Source organism: Trachemys scripta, chromosome 3, assembly GCF_013100865.1.
Source record: "Trachemys scripta elegans isolate TJP31775 chromosome 3, CAS_Tse_1.0, whole genome shotgun sequence".
In the NCBI taxonomy this organism is placed as follows: domain Eukaryota; kingdom Metazoa; phylum Chordata; order Testudines; family Emydidae; genus Trachemys; species Trachemys scripta.
This window is the reverse complement of record NC_048300.1, coordinates 22,172,123-22,191,147: the sequence shown is the minus strand read 5'-3', so window position 1 is coordinate 22,191,147 and position 19,025 is coordinate 22,172,123. Positions and strand designations below refer to the sequence as shown.

The following is a 19,025-nucleotide window of genomic DNA, read 5'->3' as shown; positions in this document are numbered from 1 at the left end:
GTTGGGAGAGATGTCTCCCAGCGCTATGCTGTGACAACACAAGCCACATTAAAGTGCTGCCACAGCAGCTGCCCGCTTTAATGTTGACAGTGTAGACTAGCCCTAAGTACAGTGAGAAACATCAGAAACATGATGTCACAGTGGAAGAGAGCAACCCCTGCAAACTTCTGCTTATAACCATAATCTTCCACACCACAAATCTGGTGCCACCTTGTTCCATACTGTACACCCATCTTTTACAATAAATCTTTTGAGTCAGTGACTGCAACTCTTTTAGCTGAATAGTGGTATTGAATAGGTAAGCATACGGGCTATGTCAAGCGCTAATAGCTGTCAAGATGTGAAGTGGCACTTCTCTTGACAGCGGTCAGCGTTATACTGTCAGTGTTGATATTGAGAGAGATTAGATAGATGTAGCTATCTTGCACAAATTATAAGGATTAATAAAACACAGACACTGCATATGTTTTATTTACTTATAATGGCCCAAATTCATCTGTCTGTCTACCAACCTGTCTAGGTTTTTATACTTTCCCCCTCACTATTGTGTCTGAGCATTCTTTCCCTCATTGACTCCCAGACAATTTCAGTGGAGGTGGATAGAGCTAACTGATAGCAAAATCTGACCCCGAAATTGGAGACTGACATATATTAAAAGAACACATGTCAAATATAGGATTTCATTTATTAAAATATATTTCACTGGGAAATAATTTCCTTATGTTTCCCCTCCATATGGGAATTTCAGACCCTCTTTCTCCAGCACTTGGATGGTCATAGCCATACGTTGCCTTCTGAATTTGATTTTTTTCTATTTGTCTTCTCTGTGTTTTTGTTCATTCTGTACATAGAAATTGGAGATTTGGGATGAAGCAGTTAAGAGACTTCCTGCTAGCTACTGCCAGATAAGACTGCCATGGTTGTAACAGTTAGGAGAGCAGTCTGCCAAGAGACTTAAAATTCTGTTTTCACTTCTCTTTGATATAGAAATTGGTCAGATTGTGGCTAGGCACAGTTACAAACTGAATTTTTCTAGACTGGGTCCCTGGAATTAGAATAAGGACACAGATACATGCGTACTGAGTGTGTATGTGTGTTTTTGTGAGGCTCTGTGGATAGCAGAGCTTTTAAAGTGCCAAGTCAAACATAAAGCCCTGTAGCCAATAAGTACTATGATACAATTTTCTAAGTTGAGATCTTTACAATATTGATGTGTCACTAGAGAAAATGTAGTCACATAGTTGCACCTGTTTCAAGATGGTGCTGAAGCAACACCTGTGTGCATGTGAGTTCCCTGCTGACTAAAAGTCTCTCTCTCTAGTTTCTGCTCAATTTAGTGCTCAAATCAGCTTGCATTCTCAAGCAGCTTGTAGATCAACATCTGCATTTCACCTGCAGTATTGAATCTATACTTTGAAAGATCTTTAGTTTTTCAGGCTGTCTCAGAATCCTCCACCAGAGCAGCAGTTTTGGGATGCACTGTAAAGCATGCTGGACTTTGGAACCAAAGGCAGGTTTGGGTTAAAATGTAATAAGCCCCAGGTCAAATGTCAGGGCGTACGTTACCCCTGCACTCAGTCCCCTTCTAGAGGATTTATTTTCACCCCATTTCCTTTCCTTTCTAGTTTAGGTTCTACCTTACCCAACCTCCTTTTCTGCATCATGAACCATGATAGCTAGCTCTGATAGCTCGATCCATCCCATTTCCCCAGTTGCCAAACTTCTCATTGCTAACAAAAGACTCCTGGGGGAATTCTGCACCAAAAAATTAAAAATTCTGCTCACAATATTTTAAAATACTGCAAAATTCTGCATGTTTTATTTGTCAAAATAACACAATATAATCACACCAGTTTCAATTATTTTGGTAATTTATTTCAAAATACCTGTCAGCAAGTACATCTGTAACAATACAGACAACAAACAAAGATTCAGGGTATGTTTTTTTGACAGATAGATTCCTTACTAGGCATATTAATACAGAATTTGAGTAATAATTCATTTCCTAAACACATGGAAATTAAGTTACAAATACTTGGTAACCAATACCCTGCATTTCAGTTACAATTCTGGATTTTCATTTAAATTACATTATAGAAGACCAAATACCAAAATAAAAATAAAGTAGAATGTCATTTTAAATTGCTCATTTTAATTACTAACAAACAAAACTGTAGTTAAAATTCTCAGTTCTTCCTACAAAAGATGCTGCACATAAAGCATATTAGTGCACTTAACATGAAGTGCTGTATACACATTATAGATCTGACTCATGCCCTCATGGATCCTCACTGCAGGATCCAGGTACAAGTTACTCTAAAGTAGAAGAGATGGGGAGGAAGGCAGAGAGCAGATTAGTCAGTTGAGAGAATGTATTAGCTTAGTGAGGTCTGTCCCCAGTCTCTTCCCAGGGAGAGGTGCGGGTGCTCCCTGCTTCTCTGAGGGCTAATGGACCCCAAGACCCACTTAGCTACTCCTAACTCCTCTCCCTTCTTCAGTTCTCCCTCCTTCAGGATCTTTGCCACAGGGACTGTTCCCCCTCAGCTGCTCCTCCCACACTCACTGCCCCCTCCCTCGAGGCACAGCCCTATGCCCTCCCCTCTCTCTTCCCCTGGAGATTGCCTCTCCTTCCCCCGGCTCCAACATCCCTCCTGCTCCTGCGGTCCTGTGCTCCCTCTGCTCCCTGCCACCAATGGGGACCCTCTGCTCTCCCCTCCCACCCTTACTGACCCCTTTCTTGCCTGCCCCACCCCCAGATGCCCTAGTGCAGCAGAGGAAACTGGCCACAGGAGCTGCAGCCAGAGAACCCTGGCTCCTGGAGGAGGGGACCTGGCTGCACGGTGCTGCAGGTAAGAGTGCCCCTGCCTGGGATATGAAACTCGAAGGGGACAGGTGCCCCCCTGCCCACCCTAAATGGCACCTCCAACCAAGGCTCCCCATGGCTGCCCCACAACTGCTTGTGGCATAGAATCATAGAAGATTAGGGTTCAAAGAGACCTCAGGAGGTCATCTAGTCCAGCCCCCTGCTCAAAGCAGGACCAACACCAACTAAATCATCCCAGCCAGGGCTTTGTAAAGTCAGGCCTTAAAAATCTCTAAGGATGGAGATTCCACCACTTCCCTAGGTAACCCATTCCAGTACTTCACCACCCTCCTAGTGAAATAGTGTTTCCTAATATCCAACCTAGAACTCCCACACTGCAACTAGAGACCATTGCTCCTAGTTCTGTCATCTGCCACCACTGAGACCAGTCTAGATCCATCCTCTTTGGAACCCCCCTTCAGGTAGTTGGAGGCTGCTATCAAATCCCCTCTCACTCTTCTCTTCTGCAGACTAATTAATCCCAGTTCCCTCAGCCTCTCCTCATAAGTCATGTGCCCCAGCCCCCTAATAATTTTTGTTGCCCTCCGTTGGACTCACTCAAATTTGTCCACATCCTTTCTGTAGTGGGGAGACCATAACTGGACGCAATACTCCAGATGTGGCCTCACTTCCCTCGATCTGCTGGCAATGCTCCTACTAATGCAGCCCAATATGCAATTAGCCTTCTTGGCAACAAGGATACTAACTCATATCCAGCTTCTCATCCACTGTAATCCCCAGGTCCTTTTTTGCAGAACTGCTGCTTAGCCAGTCGGTCCCCAGCCTGTAGCGGTGCATGGGATTCTTTCTTCCTAAGTGCAGGACTCTGCACTTGTCCTTGTTGAACCTCATCAGATTTCTTTTGGCCCAATCCCCCAATTTGTCTAGGTCACTCTGGACCCTATCCCTTCCCTCCAGCGTATCTACCTCTCCCCCCAGTTTAGTGTCATCTGCAAACTTGCTGAGGGTGCAATCCATCCCATCATCCAGATCATTAATAAAGATGTTGAACAAAACCAGCCCCAGGACTGACCCCTATGGCACTCTGCCTGATGCTGGCTGCCAACTAGTCATTGAGCCGTTGATCATTACCCGTTGAGCCCAACAATCTAGCCAGCTTTCTATCTACCTTATAGTCCATTCATCCAATCCATAGTTTTTTAACTTGCTGGCAAGAATACTGTGGGAGACTCTATCAAAAGCTTTGCTAAAGTCAAGATATATCACATCCACCGCTTTCCCCATATCCACAGAGCCAGTTATCTCCTCATAGAAGGCAATCATGTTGGTCAGGCATGACTAGCCCTTGGTGAATCCATGTTGATTGTGCCTCATCACCTTGATCTCCTCCAAGTGCTTCAAAAGGGTTTCCTTGAGGACATGCTTGACATGATTTTTCCAGGGACTTAGGTGAGTCCCCTGGGTTCTCCTTCTTCCCTTTTTTAATGATGGGCACTATATTTGCCTTTTTCCAATTGTCTGCAAGGCGGACACAAAGACAGGGAAGGTGCATACATTTGGGCTGCCTCCCAGTGGGGAGCACAGGCCACTGGCTGCACAGAGGTGGGGCATTACCCTGCAGCCCCCCTCCTCTCAGGACACAGATTTGGCAACGAGACTGCACCCAACCTTGACATATGCCCCATGCCTGCCCAAAAAACATCCCGGGGCCCTGACCCTCTGCACCAGGTGCACTGGAATAGTGAGCAAGAGGGACAGAGTCTCACATGCACGCACAGCACCGCCCCATGTGGCGGTGATTTGTATCTCCTCTGGCTGCTCCCAATGCCTGAACTAACTTGCCCGCTTGGGATCATTGCCGGGTAGGGGCACGTGATCTCTCTTGCAGCTTCCCTTTACTTCCCCATCAGAATCTATTATTCTGTGGGGAAACAAAAATATCTGCAGGGGGACATGAATTCTGCACATGTGCAGTAGCACAGAATTCCCCTAGGAGTAACACAAGTAGCCCACAGCATCCTCCAATCTCCCCCTTAACTGGTTGTCTCCCCTTCTCCTCTAATTCTCTCTTCCAGTATTCTTTCCCCCTAGTTCTCAGATTTGTAACGTGGGAGTTAGTGATACCCTAGCAAAATCCTGCAGGAGTTGAGCACTCCCTTTCCTATAGGCCGCATTTGGGACTGTATTTAATTGACTCTCTTGCCCTTTTTGAATCCCATTTCTCTTCCTTAGTTTATGATGTCAAGGCCTTTCTATTAATAAAACAATAAAATCCTGCTCCACAGGTCTTTTATTTTCTCTGAATCATGGTCTTTGCATTTGATGTATTTATTCATCTTTCTATTGCTTTTCTATGTCCATCACCATAGTATCTAAATGCCTCACAAACCTTTACAAAACCCCTTTGACGTAAAGAAACATTGTTATCCCTATTTTGCAGCTGAGGCATATGACTTGACTAAAGTCACATAGGAAGTTTAACACAGCTGAGATTAGAAACCAGATTTTCCAATTCCCAGACCATTTGCTTTGATCCATTATCTTCGACTCTTCTTCACCTCTGTTCTTGCAGATCAGAAGACACTATCTGCATGAGATATTGATACCTACATGCTTTCCTAGTGTGTTCTGAGACCAGATCTGAAATGTTTTGTGTTAACCTGTGAAAGACAATATTAATACAACTTATTCATTTCAGATCTATATAGTTAATTAGAAAATATTGCAGTGTAAGAGACAGAGGAACATGAAGCATCATGTTCTACTGAACCTTTTAGGCCCTTTGAGCCAAATTCTGGTCTGTTACCTACCTACCATCCTTTGAAGCTAATGTGTTTAAAGGAGAGCAAACGTTGGCCCTGTTGTTTCAATGATCAAAATAAGATGCTTTTTTATTGTTAATATTTAAGTCAAATTAAGAAAAATAGTATCTATTGTTATATAGGAATACAGTTTGTGAAAGGCACCACCTTTCTCAGCTACTGCATTACTATCAGAAAACAGCTCTGGAAGATATTTTTCCCCCCCAAAATCAAAAGGATAATTTAATAGAAATTCTATATTCTATTCTAATGCCTATAATACTCTCTCTCTCTCTCTCTCTCTCTCTCTCTCTCTGTGTGTGTGTGTGTGTGTGTGTGTGTTCATTTAAGTGTGATGTCTTGGTGAAATTGCTTTGGGCTATATAATAAGAAGCCATTGTTTCCATAATCCACAGGATCCAATGTAATATGGCCAGTGTCATTAGTGAATTTCACTGCTGTATCTATTATTATTGTACTGAGTAGTGCCCGGAAGCCTTAGTCATGACTGAGGTTTCATTGTGCCAGGTGTTGTGCAAATAGCTGTACAAACAGATGGGGCTGGAGTTGGCAAAGTGATTTGTGATGCCTCCATTTTTATAGTTGTCCAATTTGAGACACCATAAAGGGGCCTAATTTTCAGAGGGTCCCATGAATATTTGAAAATAAAGCCCCTAAAGGTGATTCCTACCCTGAAGAATATACAGTGTAGGAAGATAAATGGAATAAGAAGGGCGGGAGGATAAGGATACAGTTAAATCTGGACAGTAGTAAGATGTTCACCAACCATTCTAGCTCCAAAAAACAAGCCCCTCTAAGTTACACTAGTTCATTAGGACAGTGCTGTTCTTCAGAGTCATTAGATTTCCATTGAAGGGTGAACCTAAAAACATTTGTTCCCCAAATCAGCCAGTTGCATTATACAGTAGAACCTCAGAGTTATGATCACCAGATTTACAAACTGACTGGTCAGTCACACACCTCATTTGGAACCAGAAATATGCAATCAGCAGCAGAGAAAAAAAAAATAAAAAAACCAAATACAGTACAGCATCATGTTTAATGTAAACTACTAAAAAATAAACGGAAAGTTGTTTTTGCTTTGTTTAAAGAGTTGACAAGCTAAGGAAACTGTTTCTGTGCTTGTTTCATTTAAATTAAGATGGTTAAAAACAGCATTTTTCTTCTGCATAGTAAAGTTTCAAAGCTGTATTAAGTCAATGTTCAGTTGTAAACTTTTGAAAGAACAATGTTTTGTTCAGAGTTATGAACATTTCAGAGTTAGGAACAACCTCCATTCCTGAAGTGTTCATAACTCTGAGGTTCTACTGTACTCTGAAGACTGCTTCTTCTATTGTTTACTGTGATACATTGCCAGCCACCATTTCCTTCTTTCCGTGTCTTGGTTTTCTCCCTTGCATCATCCTCCCCCTGTGGTGGGCAACCTGCGGCCCGTCAGGGTAATCCGCTGGCGGATTTGTTTACATTGACCATCTGCAGGCATGGCTGCCCGCAGCTCCCAGTGGCCATCGTTCACCATTCCCAGCCAATGGGAGCTGTGGGAAGCAGTGGTCAGCATGAGCCTGCGGCCCGCGCAACTTCCCACTGCACCCATTGTATGGGAATGGTGAACCATGTCCACTGGGAACTGTGGCCAGTCAATGTAAACAAACTGTCTTGCGGCCCACCAGCGGATTACCCTGATGGGCTGTGTGCGGCCCACGGGCCGCAGGTTGCCCACTACTGGTCTACACACTTCGATAGGTGGATGGGACATTCTAACTTGCTTTTTCTTGCTCCTTCCCAGTGTTGATTTCTGCATTGTCCACTCATTGGTGATGTCACTCTCTATAATTAAAGAATGGTTTGCTGTTCCTTCTGCAGGCTTTGCCTGGTACCTTTGGCAGTGGTGGGTAGATTAATCCCAGAAGAACCCCATTGTATCAGCATTTAAGGCAATCTGAAAAAAATCAGTAGTAATAGCATTGATTAGTGCCCAAGGCCCCATTATTCCTTTGTACTGTACATAGTTTAAAGGACCAACATCTGTTGCAAGGATAAAAAGGAACAAAGAAGTTGGAAGAGCTCTGTGTATAGGCAGAGTGCAATACAGCACTACAGTACAATCCTGCTTACAGTAATTCAGGCAAAGCAATCTTCCTTCACTATCCACTGTAATCGATTCTTCAGTGTGATAAAAGTAGGAGGGTTGCCAGAGTCTGTTTGGGAGAAAGGTTGAGAAAGTACTGTTGTCTAAGATTTACCTAGTACAGTGTAACTGTTTCAGTAGAGACTTGAATGTCAGTGTGAAGTACTGCTTGAAACATTGTAATTAAGAAAGCATGTATGGACTAAAAACTAATCAGTGCTATCCCTTTGTAAGCTGGAGAAAAAAAATATCTTTCCTTGTCAGCATGGGAAATTTCAACATTTGCATTTCTTTACAAATTGTCACTCTCTATACATATTGACTTTTGAACTATGGGCCTTGCAAGCAGGAAAATGCCTTTATTTTGTCACGTATGCATGAAATTAGTACATAAATACAGAGACTATATTTGTAACTTAATTGATCCATGGGATTGTCAGATGCTATTTGAAAGTTTAGAGCAGAATAGGTGGCAAAGGATTTTTCTTGCTGGTAATAGAATAGAAATGGAAATGCCTCATAACTAGCTGATGTTAAATGGTCATTTCTCAAGATGCCACACAGTGAGCACACTCCTGCAAAGTGTTGAGGATCTACCAGAAGATTCTCATAGAAGCTAATGGGAGAGTGCTCAGTATAAAAAGGATCAGGCCCGGAGGAAAAAATAACTTTTGTTTTCCCCTTTAATTGTTTAATGTTGTGAAATGCATATCACCTAATCGAGGTCAGATCCCACTGTGTGAGATGATTTGTTGACTTCCACTGGTTTTTATATTTAGTTTAGAGACTTTATTCTCTTTAACTAAGATTGCTTGTTCTCCTTTCCTGAAAAATGTGGTTTATTCATGATCATGGTGTAATAAATATATGTAAGGCCAAAGTTTATTTTCCTTATGGAGATGCCATGTATTTTAATTGGTAACTAAGTAAACTGACTAAAAGCTAGAAAATTGGAAGTGTATTCAAAATGTTGAGGTTTTTGATTTTTAAGCATTGCAGCCTGAATATGGAGAACTTAACCTGGGCTGAATAAAAGCAAAACCGGTGTTGTAAGCAGCGGATATTATTGTATAAAATTTACTGCAAAGACGAGTGATATGAATAGAAAATGTATACAGTAGCTTACTGCATGCTAGCAGGTCTTTTCTGGGCTCCTAAATGTTAACTGGATAGTAATGTAAGTTATTACACTCATTAAATTAGGCCACAAACAAGTCAACAATGATTCAGCAAAATGGTTTTGTTTGTATAGTGCAAGGAAGTCTGATAGATATCCAGTCAAACATTTATGGCTAAATGGATGAAGATTTTAACATTACAGCCTAATAAAAACCCCATACTGTGTGATTAAATAAGAGGGAAAGCAGTAAAAAAGAGAAAGCATAATGATGGTAACATGTAGGTCAGTTACAATTTAATTGTCATTGCACTTCATTGCTAACATATCAATTCTCTGCTGCTTAGCTGAGCAGAAAACAACAACTTAACATGTACAGTGGGCCCACTGACTACTCGTCAAACCCCACTTCCATCACCTGCTTTTGACTACTTCCTTAACAACCACATGAAGTCTTCCTGCTTTAATAGGATAATCTTGCTGAAAGCTCCTGCTGATTGTGTCCTCCCTACGTTCAATGCATCAGTGATCAGTAAATTTACTTCACACTCTACATAGATGCTAAAATTAGATTGTTTGCATTACAACTTTCAATACTCCTGGAACACGAACACCTGCTTGCAGATTTATATTGTTTTGTTTAATGATTTAAAATAAAGATAGCCTTACAGTGGCAATACTCTGATGTACTATATTGGAGTAACACAATGGCTGATCATTTTTCTTACTTATCCCATTTATGCTATATCTCCTTGCCATATAAGGTGTAGCTTCATTATCATTAATTGGAGCTTTAGAGACACCATAGACATTTATTCCTGCCAACTTTTCCAGAATTTTATTTTTTTCAATGTTACTGAGTAAAGCCAAGTGGTTTAAAAAAGAGAGAGTGAGAGAGAGAGAAGAAAAAAAAATGGCATCTATTTATTTATGTATTTTAATCTGTATAATTCATAGAGATTTCAAAAAGATTTTGGATTTGGCACCTTTTAAAAATATTAGCTCTAAAGGACTGTCCGTCTAGCTCACTTATGCTGATCTATAGTAAAGATTCAACAGAGTACATACCCAAACTATTAATTCAGGCGCCTAAGGTGACATTTTTAATCCAGCTTTGCACAGCCTATTTTTATATAGAATAGAGCACTGCTCTCAGCTTTTTTTTTTTAAATGATCCAGCAGGAGCTACAGAACTTTATTAGGATTATTAGAAATGTCTGTTCAAAGCTTCATTTCATGTAAGGTTGCTGGGAAGCAAGCCCACCACAAAAGCATTAGTTCAAAATGTTGCTAGGGTTAATTCCCCTCTCCCCTCTCCCCCCCCCCCCCCCAAAAAAAAGTTTTCTTTTTTTTTATCGTAATGATTAAGCGACTGAGCTAGCAGAAGATAGCCATGGCTTTCAGAGCTGTGGAAACCTTGGAGCAGCAAGGCTAATGGCTCTGTGTTGGAACAAAAAATGTGTGAAATTAATTAATTTATATTTAACTTTCTGTTCACGAGTGCAGAGCGCTCAATTTTCAATCGTGAGCACTTAGAGTGTCTGGTGCCATATACGTGCACTCATTTTGGCATCTAGTTTCTCAAATATCCATTTTTGGCACTACTATAGTAGTTTTACACATCCTAACACAGAAACAAGTGACCTAGCATAGATGCCTACATTTGAAAATTAGACTCCACATCTGGTTTCAGACAAAATATGCTCATCTAATAAGACACCATGTTACAAAACAAAAAAATCCAGGCTTTTCCATAAAAACAAGTCCTGTAAAAGTACAGATACCAAGACTTCTAAAGCAACATAGTAACATTCCATTACTGCAGTCACCACAATGGCTTTTCCCGCATTATTGTCCTAAATATCTCATTTTACTCATCTAACTCTTTTTAACCTATCTAGAAATGTTATCTCAAGGGAAGTCTGATGTTTAAAAAAATGGTGAGAGATTAAAGAGAGATTTTGGCCTGTTCCAATGATCATTGCAGTTAATGGCAGTCTGTCCAGTGATTTCAATGGGCATTGGTTTAGGACCTTAATTAATTTCCAGAAATGTATGACTAAAAGGGATGCCTCAATACAAGATACTCAGGGCAATATATTTGCAATACTTCTTAAACGTCACTGTGCTGGGTACGTGTAACTGGCTATGGGCAGTTTTATAAATATAATTTCTTTAGGTCATTGTCTGACAGTTTGCTAGTGCACAAGGACCCTCCTATCATCGCTTGCACCCTGCACACCATCCTGTTACAATTGCAGCCCTTACGCTCTATGAAGCACCAGGACTGTTTCTTGTGGTCACGCATCATCCCAAAAGGAAGAGAGCTCTACACCCTTCGCTCCTTTGCATTGACCTGTAGAGCAGAACTAGCCAACCTAGCGTAATGTGCTGCATCCTGTGAAGGGGTTTAAGCAGCTAGGAACTCAAGGAAGCATTCTGTCTTGCAGTACCAGAATGTCTCCTATAGCCTTATGCTGCAGGATGCCTCTACACAACTACTCAGCACCTCCACTGCCTAATGGGCACAAGAGAGCCCTACAGAAATAATGCATACTGGTGGCTTTAGAGTAAGTGGCTTACAAAAGCCAGGCTAGATAAAATGGCCAGATGTTGTGCTCAGAAGGTTTATCGGGAATCAATAAGGGCAGCAAAGGGCCATTTTCTGAGTATGCTCTTGAGGGTTTAGTAAGATTAATGTTTGTGGTGCAGGAGTATAAGGGACCAATCCAGTATTGTGTATTGCCCATACTGGTTTGTTACAAATGGGATAAAAGATGAGGCAGGACCTAGTGCTTGATTTGCTCCCACTAGTGTAGGGGAAAGCAGTTTCTACCCCACTGTGCTGCTGGTGACAGCTGCACCCAAAGAGGATTCAAGCCCCTGAACACAATAGCAGGATGGTGGCGGCCCACTTTCTGCCCAACAGAAAGCCACTTCTGGACCTCCCCAGGAGTTAATTGTTGTGGGTTGGTTAAACATGACATCTCTGGTTTAGATAGACTTTCCACTGCTGCAGGCCTGCAGCCTGTGTTCCTCTGGTTGCTGCTAATGTATTCCCATGGTAAATCAAGCCCACAAGTTGGTTTTGGACAATGTCTGTAATCATGGCTCAGCAGCAGCAAGAAACACAACAACAAAGGATTTGTCACAAAGTTCCTCCTCAAGTTTATTGAGGTTTTTAGGAGAGCAGTGCTTATAAGAAGAGGAAAAACTAGCTGTACTTACCCAGAAAACAGAGAATTCCCAGCCTGAGTGACAGCATAGCCATGTAACAGCTGTTGTGAAGTTCTGCTTGCTCGAAAGCCTCCCCTTCATTCTGATTACCAAGAAGTAATTTTATAATTGTATTCCCTTTTGGGGCCATCACTCTCTAGCCCTGTTGTGTGACTCTGCGCTGGTTGCTTGTTATCCAGTAAGGATTTTTTAACGTCTCACATGGTGTAATGAATAACTAGACCCCTTGGGTCTGGGTATTTTGGGAAGAAGAAGAGCACCTGAATTTTCCTGTTAAGTGAAACTACCCACCATGACACAAACTTGCAGCAACTTTGGCCTTCTTAGGCCTATGACCCTCCGTTAAAAAGTTTGGCTAATGGGACTGATGCAAAGCTGATAAGCTAGAAAAAACAGCATTTTAGGCTAAGAAAAATGTGGTTTTTCCAAGGAGCAGGTAATATTTTCATAATTTGTAACCTTATTGTCTGCTGACTGAAGGGATGCCAGGCTTGGTTATAGTCACTCTTATATTCAGCATCATGGGAGACCAGATCAGTAATGTTCTATACTCTGTACCTGTGTACATACCCTAGAGCACATCATGCTTCTCCTGAGAAGGTGGATGCAGCCTGCATTACCTGGTTTGCAAGTAGGGCACATGCTTCCTTAACCCGTGTGCTTGGTAACATTTCATATCTTTGTGAAACTGTGACACAAATTTAGGTAGCTTATTAGATTGATGATTGATGACAGACAAAAAAGGATGTACAGTTACTCACTGACATTCATGCTTGCTTTTTAAATATCATACTGTATTGTTTCAGATCTTGTTTTTACACTCAAGTGCTTAAGCTCCACATTAGCACACCTCTTCCCCCTCCTCTAAATGAACACATCCATTTTAATAGACTAAGTATTCCAGTGTTCTTGAACAACTTCTGTATTTTCCTCCACTTCTTTCTCCTCTTCATTGCATACCTCTCACCCACACATTAACAACTCTTTTATCCATTAATTGTAACTATTTCCTTCTCTGTTATGTTGGACCCCAGCTATTTCTTTATTTCTTTCCTTATTAAATTATGTTTACCTGAACACATCAGGTTCATTTCACCAAGGCAGGATGTCCCATTAAGCATGACAAGTGGAAGGTTGTGAGATTAATGCCTTTCTTGAGCTTGAATTAGTGTGTCAGCAGCTTTTCAGACCTGGGACCACAGAACATAGGAAGCGTGCCATAATGGACCTTAGCCTTTAACTGAACTGCTCTAATATTATTCCTATAACAAGACTACTTTTAAAGAGGCTCATTATTGGCTTCATTAGATATGTTACTTGCATCAGTGGCTGTAGTTACTCGTATAATATGGAAGAGGTTAACATAGCATATTTTTTATGTATTATATGGCATATAGCTTGAAGTAGCCAAAAGGTTTATGGCGATGTAATTGGTAGTTAGTGTGAAATTTGTAAGACAAATAGACAATACCTAGGGTAACCCCTATAATCCTCTCCTTTCAGTTTTTTACAGCCACCAAAGGGCCTCATTAAAACAGTAGTCAGCACCTTAGTGAAAAGATACAGTGCTTATAGTGCCCAAATGTGACAGAAAATCTGCATTTTGTAAATCTGACACCTTTGATAGATTATACAGTGTGAAGCCATTGCTTCTAAGCATTATGATAACGCTTAAGGTTCTCTTCTGAATCCAACCGTGCTATATTCACTGGATATAACAATGTGAAAAAAGAACTAGTTGAATAAAATAAAGCAGGGAAGATGGAGATGAGCCTCTTTCTTTGATACAAAGCTCATCTCATGTAATGGGACTGGAAAGCAATAGTGGTATTCCCAAACGTTATTTATATATGGGGATATGTACTTGTTAATATGGGCGAAATGACCGTTAAATGTATTCATGCAAACTATATGATAATTAAACAAACTTCTAGATCCTTGAATGGCTATTTTAAAAAAAAATCATATCTCTGATAGTGGTTGGAATGAGATTTTTTTTGTTAATTTTAGAGGCCAAATTCTGCTCTCATTTACACTCTGTGTAAATAGAGAGAGACTCTGTAGACTTTAGTAAATTCAGTTCTCTGTCACACTGGTGTGAATCTGGTGCAACTCTGTTGATTTAAATGGAATTATGTTAGATAGTTACCAGTATAAATGAAAGAAGAATTTGGCCCTCTGTGTTTATTTTTATTAATCATCTGAAAGAACCATAAAAATTATCATAAAAATGCACAATCCAGGCTCCACATATCATGGATGTGGTATGTGAAAGCTCAATTCTTTAAATACATAATCTAGTTAGTTCTTTTTAACTATGTACAAATATATTTTGTAGAGAGGGCCATGTGGAACTGAACAAAAATGGGTTGTAAACATTATTCTAGGTGCCTTGGTTACAGCAAAAGAGTTTAATCACAAAAAGCAACCTCAGACAACTTGAGCTCCAAAGTTGTAACTATGCTTCCCCTTTCCATTTAAGAGCTGGCTCCAACATTTAGAACTGCAAAAAGTGAAGAACTGACCAAAAATAAAATGAAAACTACTACCAATGAACTAATGCCCTCTAATCAATTATAGTACAGGGGGTTCTTCAACATCTTGTTTGCTCAGTGGTTTGGAATATAGGTTAGAATCTTCATTTGGGCTCTAAATGTGACAACTCTTTACCTCTTCATTTAGTCACTGCAACAGCTCCTGTTTAAATAAGAGCTGCTATAGACAAAGAATAGGGGAGAAGTTTCACTTAGATCGCTGACAAAATATAACACAGCTATTTCTATCTCAATCCCTTTGATTATTTCTGTAAATGCACCGTTCTGTTGTGCAACAGTAAGAATGCAAAATAAAAAGGAGGTAATATAAAACCCTCTTACTGTCTTTTCACTGTTCCCTAACACAATAGGGACCACATTCTGTACCTACTGATGTCTGACAGAACTCCCATTGACTTCTAATGGGGCAGAATCAGGCCTCAGATACCTACAGAACTGGAAGTAAATAATTCAAGGCAGTTCCATTGTTATGCCATTGAAAAAATAAAACCTGTTGATAGGGAATGAGTCTATACCAGTATTTGTGAACTGAAATGTATCGGAGCTCAGTGTTTCATTTAAATAAAAACAATATATAAGTTATAAATTTGAACTCAATAGGCTAAACTCACCCTACTGTAACTTTATTAGATACTCTATGGAGTTATTCTAGGGGTAAAATTTGCCCCATGTTTATTATATTATGGAATATTAGGAAATTGAAATGTTCTTCATGAATTAAATATTTATTATTCAGAACGCCAAGGTCTCTATCAACTGGGATCTACAACTTTATAGTGTCTTTAAAAAGAGAAATCACATTTCTTTTTGGGTTGTCAGTTTTTGTTCATGACATTATGTCGACTTGTGAGTTTCTTCAAAGAAGACTAATAATTTTCTGGTTACAAAAGAGGTACCTCCCTAAATTATTGTTTGCTTGTTGTTGTTGTTGTTTTGGTGAGTATTAGTATAATTGCTTGCAAAGGGGAACATTTCAATACAAACCTCAGAAAAAAATGGTCTTTTGAGGGCAAGAAGGCCCCTGCTAATAATGGTTTGAAAATACTATTTATATTTTCTGTTAAGGAGTCTATTTATTTTCAGATGGGCCACCAACTCTCAAGGTTTGGGAGATGTAGCTCCTCTCAGCTACAATCCTGGTTTGAAAGTTGTCTGGCAATTATTCTTTGTGAGAAGAAGAGATGTGGGTTATAAAAATGCACTGTTTAAGACTATCAGTAAAGAGAAACAAAAACATCTCACTCTTGTTTACTGTTGATAATCAGTAGGCTAGTTGTCTGGCTGTACCAAAAGAAGAAGAGGAGACACTTGATATGGATTTTAATCAGGCTGCAACTTTATTATATAGATGTCTGGGACGACCCGGCAGATAAAGTGTACAGTGCAGGCAAATCCATGTTTATTCAAATCATTACCACCTTTTGCAGCAGTTTCTGACATCATTCCCTCCCTCCCCCCCAGCCATAAAGCACAGCTGCCTTCCCTTGGCAAGCCCAGACAACGTTCCCCCCACTTTAGGTGTGGTGCAGTCAATCTTGGCATTAAGGTTGCCTTTAGACTGAAAGATGCATGGAATTCAGGTGGTAGAACTGGAGAGGCCTGCTTTCATGTCATACAAAGTGCTAGCCCTTTTTTCTCAACTGCTGGTCTTATCTCTACTGGAGTAATTTGAATACTTACCACAATACTACTTTAAAAAATGATTAAAGCTTTAATGCTGGAAAAACCTTTGCAAATTCCAGATACCTTGGAGAGTCAGCCTGTGTGTGTATTTGTGTTTCTTGTAAGGGAGTTAGCCATCCCTAAAAGCTAAAGAAAGGTCTTATTTAATCTTACATGAAAATATGGAGCAGTACATAACAAGTTGCCTCAGTTCTAGGATAACAGAACTGATCTGAATTTAAAAACAAAAACAAACCATGAACTGGCTTATGTGTAGGTAATAATATTTTAATCAGACAGAAAAAATCTTTCAAATTAATTTTCCAGCCAAGTCTAGTTTTTGATCAATTCCATTACTTGCACTGCAAAATAAACTAAAAGAGGGCATTTATGAGTATCATGTCTGGGTTTTTCAATTCGGTGGATTATTCACATCTGTTAGGTGAGAATTACAGAGTGCTGAAATAATGTATTCTTATGTTTTAGATCTATCACTGCCAAGGGCTACTGAATAGTAAGTATCAACATCTGTATTACTTCTTTGAGTTTTCTGATTAAATGTGTCTAAATATTTCAGATGCTATTGGAAATAAAAAATAAAAGTAGTTTCAAGCCGCAGTCTGAGGTAGGATTTCAATCCCCATTAGTTAAGGGATTGTATGTGCAATTAGCCCTAATAACATTAACCTGGTGTTGTGATTTGTATTATTGAAAGGACGTTAGGCTCTTGAAACTGTAAATAATGGAATAAACATAAATAAAGGTACCTGTATTTTGACAGTGATGTTCCACCTCTGGTTCCCTGCACACACAAAAATCATTCAAATGCCTTTTCTTTCTCTGACAAAAATATTCATTAAAAACATTTCACTGTGCTGCCTTTTAATATAGCGCGGGCATTCAACCTGCGCAGGAAGCTTCCTGGAACCACACAAATACTGTGTAATTATCTCGTGGCTCCCTGCTGGCTGCTGCATATTCCAAGCACAAAGTGAGCAGCACATTTCTAGAGCCTGACTTCTGTCTTCATTGTCCCTGCTTGGAATATGAAGCTCCACTTCATTATAGCAGACCTGATCAAACTTGATAGATTTAGCCATTATTCTTGACTGTGTCAACTTTCTGCAGCTTTTTTTTTCCTTGGGCTCTTTTGTTTTGCCACCCAGGGAATGCATCTTATTCCTAGGCTGTCTCTCTTTCTCTCTCTCTCTTTCTTTTTCTTTTTTATTTTTTTAACTCAAACAAACCAAGCTTTCAGCAAATAATGCTCCTTGTGCATCATGTGATTCAAGGAAAATAAGGCTTGCAATTTTTTCTCAATTGTCCTTTATGATTTTTATTGACTATTTTTTTCAGTTTGTTTCTATAAAAAAATTATGCTGCAATATTGACGTACAATATAGGAAAAGCTTTGAAAATCCTTTTTTTCTGTTAGTGGTACAATAAATTTGGCATTGTGATTTTTTTTTTTTGTCTGTTTGATGACAACCTTCAAGTAGCACTTTAGAGTTCATATTTTTAAGAATCATTCAGACCAATGTATTTTGTCAAATTTTATAAATCATTAATTTGTTTAGTTAACCTACAGATGTCTCTCTACATTTTTTTGCAAAAGGCATTAGATCATTCTCTGAGCAAATACAGATGTTGATACAACTGGTTTACCATAACGGATTGCTCTGTAATTTTTGGGAGTTGCTATGCAACAATAGAGAAGTGCAACATAGCTATAAAAAATGTTTAAAGTATTGAGTAAAATAAGCAGCATTATCATAGTTAGTATAACACAGATCCATCAAGTTGCCACAGAAGAAGTTAACCAATATGTCAGAAATTTACTACTGAATTTAAAATATGTAAAGGGTCAATTCATCTTTACGATAGTTAATGAACATTTTGTGATGAAGCTTTTCAAGCTTTAAGTTTTAATTATAGCACTGGTTATATTAGAGAATACATTTGACAAGCTTTATAAAAATGTGGAACAATGGTTTGGAATTAATTTTTGCTTATTAAGTAACAATTATGAATACAGTTAAAACTTTGGAGAGAAAAAGGTTTCCCTTTTTTGTTCCCCTTTTGTTTGCAGATGAAAAGATAAAGGATGTGTTATAATTTCCAACAAGTTTACTAAAGGGTTCCTATTGAGGTTTATTATATAGTACCATGTAAATACTGATAGGAATTGGGATGGCTTAAATTTAGTATTATCCTGTTTAAATTAAAAAAATCATTATTTTTAGAGTGGCATTTTCAGTCTCACCAAAAGCTTCTCGGCATCTTAAAATGTAAATTGCAGAGAAGCAACACAAAGGATAAAGAGAAGATTTTGAAGGCAATCACAGTGATCACTTAATTCAGTCTCTGCATATCCACTTGGCATAAGGTAATTAGAGTGCCACATTGCTGTAAAGACAGAAAGCTTAGGGTACCATTCTGACTCACCCAGACGATAATACATGATTAGAAGTCAGTGACAGATCACAACTGCTGAATGACCCACCAAGGTCTTATCAAGGGCAAATCGCATAATTAGCATGCACTTCGCTGGCAGAGGAGTACAGTGCTATTGTTCTGGCACAATCAAATTAGCCCAGCCAATGAGGTCAATGTTCTGTGACCTTAGAGACATTTCATGTTTTATTTTTCTCTCTCATAAAAAAAGAAACAAAAAACACTT

The 19,025-nt window shown here is 39.5% G+C and overlaps 1 long non-coding RNA gene across 2 annotated transcripts in view; it reads left to right on the top strand.

Moving 5' to 3' along the window:
* LOC117874307 overlaps nt 1-19,025 on the top strand; it is a 440,105-nt gene that overhangs the window by 404,280 nt on the left and 16,800 nt on the right. For both annotated transcript variants that reach the window (XR_004644940.1, XR_004644941.1), the window contains one exon: nt 16,832-16,859. This is a non-coding gene — a long non-coding RNA (uncharacterized LOC117874307). The remainder of the gene's footprint in view (nt 1-16,831; nt 16,860-19,025) is intronic.